Below are 3,813 nucleotides of genomic sequence, written 5' to 3' on the forward strand. Positions count from 1 at the left end.
TCATTTTCTTCTTTCTTCTTCTTAATTAAGTTATGTGACCAAAACAAGAGAGAGAAGAGAGATAAAAGAGAAGTGATGGCTTTTGGTGGAAGTTTCAAGGAACTTAATTGAATTGAATTTAAAGTTTCAGTTACCAAGAGTTAGGGAATTGTATGGGGCTTGTGGTCTTTTGGGTTCCTTTCTTTAATTTTATGGGCTTTTGATTGGGCTTGTCTTTTTCTTATTTCAAAGTTCAGCCACTAAATTTTGGATCAAGTTGATGGTTGAATTTATATTGATGTACATGTACTTGCTCGTTTGTTTATTGGGCCAATATGAAACTTAAATTGCTTTCCTGTGTATTAAACAAAATTCATTAAACAAACAATTCGTAATAATTTAATAAACATCTAATTAATATTTTAATAATATTTGATTATCATTTTAATATTAGCTTTTCAAACTCAACAACTAATTTAATGTCTACTCATCTCTAACAACAAAAGGTGCTTAATCAATTTAAAGATGAAAATTTAATTAAATTTCCACCACATTTTGATTATACACTCGTTACCTCCCTTGGTTATTTTCTCGGTGCAAGAACATAAGAAGGCTTTCAACATGCTACAAAAAGAATATGAAAAAAAAAGAGTATTTGATGATTCACATAAAAAAGGTCTATCAGTGAAGCTTTTCTGTTTATTATTGATCTCTTTCTATTATTTTAGGGCATATCTACTTAAGGAAGCAACATATGAATCAACCACAAGTCAACTACATCAAGATTTAACTGCACATACGAATCATATGCAAGTCTTAGCTAACAGGTTAGACCAAATCCATTTTGAAGTGGTATCAAAAAGTAAGGCACTTTGTTTTTCCAATAATTGCATTGTTTTCAGTTTCTACGTGTTGGTAATAAAGGCCTGAAGATATGTTTCACAACATCATTTGACAGATAATGTTGAGATTCAAGACTTGAGAGAATGCTTGCTGGCTGAGCAGAAAGAAAAAAATGAGTTCAACTGAAAAATAAAAAAATTGGAAAAGGAATGTAAGTGTTGATTGATTCCCCATATCACTTATTCTATCATTCTATACATGCATTCTTGTTTTGAAAAATTTTTATTTGGTCATAGAGAAGTAGGCATCACAGGCATAAGATTCACAATATTTCTGCAATTGTTTATTTTCTCTTTTATACCGACACATATATACCTCTATACCATTAAACTTTAAATGAGGTGTATGATCTAATGGAGAGTGGTGTGTGCCAGGTTTGAGTATGATATAGAATGAGTACACAACATTGTTCCAAAAAGTAAAACATCCAAAAACCTAAAGTCTAATTCTACTTGATTCATTAGCATTTTAGTAATAATAATGTTATCAAGAAATAAGGACGGATGTTATCCTGAACCCTGCATTAGTGATTTGCAAAGAAAAGTTGGTAGATTAGCAGCAAGAAATGACCTCAAACTGGCAAGTGGAGACTCTAAAACAGAAAATCATGAAACTAAGAAAGGAGAATGAGGTGCTCAAAAGGAAGATATCTCAATTTAATTGGTATATCATTTGCAGAGCTTTATTGTTATATACATTTAATTATTAACTAATATAATTACATGATAACAGTTATATGTTCTTACTGATTCTGAAAAGGATATATTGGCTCAACAAACTAGCCTTTCAATATCCTAATAAGGTAAAAATTACAATTTTAACATATGATTACATGGAACTATCTTACTAGTTTGTTAAACTAATTAATATCCTACTAAGGTATTTCTGGGTGCAGCTTTCATTAATTGGAGCCAGTACTTCACTAATTGAAATGGGCCAGGTAGTCTTTCATTTGCTATTCTCTCTTTTTCTTTTTCATTTTTAAATCGCAGGTTGATTCTAGGTTAGATTTAAGCTCTATTGTGGTAATTGGTTTGATTTAAGGAAGCTGAATTGTACGATTGAATAAATGGTGCAAGTGTTGGATTCAGTTCTAGTTCCAAGTATGGACATTGGAATATTGTTCTGTATTTGAAATTATAAATTTGGAAATTTTTTTTTTACATTTTGGTCCCGCTTTAATATTTGGGTATATGATTTTATTCCATGCGTGGAGAATTTATTTTTTTGGTGTGTTTCTATCAACTTGTAAAGAATTTATAACTATTGTCTAATTATGTATTTTAGTGCTTTAATTGGTGTCAACTTAAATTTAAATAACGACAGTATTGTGTGGCATAGTTGTTTAATTCTATACATGGGTTTTGCTGTTCAGTTTGTAGCATTTTTTTAAAAAATTGAATATGATATTTGTGGGAATTTTAAACTGCTACCAAAAGAGGTCCTGAAAATTTTGTAAAATCTCTACAAATAAGTTTGTGACATTTCAAATTTTGGAGATTTGTAAAATTTCCAAAAAATTTTTCATTGGATTTTAAATTGCCACAAAATAGAAAAAAAATCACAAAGTAGCGAAAATCTTGTACTACTATAGTCTCCTTTTTCTTTTTCTTTTAACACCTTTAATTTTTCTATACTATTATATATGTTCTTGTAATCCGTTCTCCTTATAATTTATCAAGAGAGTTTTAAGAAATTTTGATGTCTTGTAATTTTTATAATTTATCAAAAATATTATATGATGATTAATTAATTAGGTAATCAAAATTTATATTAAAGTAAAAATTAAAGTTAATCATAATAATTATAATAAGCCAATTACTTTTATCCAATAATTATTAAATATATTATAAAAAGTAAATTATCTTTTATTTTAGAGAGGGTTGGATAAAATTCATATATATATATATATATTAGCATTAACGAATGAATATATATAAATCATTAATAATTTATCAGTAATTAGGATTAGATCACAATAAAATTATATTATAATAATCTTCTAACAATCGAATCTATACATACATTGTCATTAATTTCTAAATGATTCATGTTTTAGATACAAAGTGTATGTGAAATTAAAGATATATATATATATATATATATATATATATATATATATATATATATATAAACACTGACAATTCGTTCTAGCTATTGAAGATGATATGATAAAGTAACATTAAGTTATCACTTGCCACATTATAAGAGATGTCCATTGTCAATTTGATTATTTCTATGTTGCTCTTTGTTTTGCCTCGTGCCCTTTTATATCACCTTGTGGGCGTGGTGATGATCAATACTACCTATAGCTAGTTTACTTTAATATATAAGGTTAGAATCGTTCACAACTTAACATACACATATTCCAAAAGGCAAATTAAAAATTATAAACTAAAGATTACTAGCATGCTTGTATTTTTAATTTGCTTTGTGTTTTTGAATATAAATAGAGGCAGGGTGTGAGCACAACGTAACATTTTGAACTCAAAGCACATAAAACAAGAACAAAATTTCAAATTAGGGCACCTCAAAGAATGGATAAAAAAATTACAGAAAGGCACTTGATTTTTGCATTGTTGTGGTGCGCGGTGGCAGCAACGGTGGTGCGCGGACAAAGTGCGCGCAACGTAACGGCAACCTACCATATGTACCACCCTCATCTTATTGGTTGGGACTTGCCTGCTGCAAAGGGCTACTGCTCTACTTGGTACGCCAACATGCCCCTCACATGGCGCAGTAAATACGGCTGGGCCGCCTTCTGCGGACCTGTTGGCGCTCATGGCAAACCTTCTTGTGGCAAATGTCTTTGTGTAATTTTCAACTTAAACAATTTCTTATCTTTTTTCAATGCAATTATGATATCTAAATCGGCTATTCGCATAAAATACATATTATAATATAAAATATACATTAACTCAGACAAATTAT

The 3,813-nt window shown here is 29.4% G+C and overlaps 1 long non-coding RNA gene across 3 annotated transcripts; it reads left to right on the top strand.

Moving 5' to 3' along the window:
• Nucleotides 1-466: 466 nt before the first annotated feature.
• On the top strand, nt 467-3,424 carry LOC112710993 (uncharacterized). 3 transcript variants are annotated; one of them, XR_011865772.1, is made up of 4 exons: nt 467-841; nt 938-1,684; nt 1,778-1,822; nt 3,336-3,424. It is a non-coding gene; the product is annotated as an uncharacterized lncRNA (long non-coding RNA). The 3 variants fall into 3 exon arrangements; XR_011865770.1 differs by lacking the exon at nt 3,336-3,424 and having other exon boundaries at nt 938-2,045; XR_011865771.1 differs by lacking the exon at nt 3,336-3,424 and having other exon boundaries at nt 467-806; nt 938-2,045.
• Nucleotides 3,425-3,813: the final 389 nt, after the last annotated feature.

Source organism: Arachis hypogaea, chromosome 9, assembly GCF_003086295.3.
Source record: "Arachis hypogaea cultivar Tifrunner chromosome 9, arahy.Tifrunner.gnm2.J5K5, whole genome shotgun sequence".
Taxonomy (NCBI): Eukaryota; Viridiplantae; Streptophyta; class Magnoliopsida; order Fabales; family Fabaceae; genus Arachis; species Arachis hypogaea.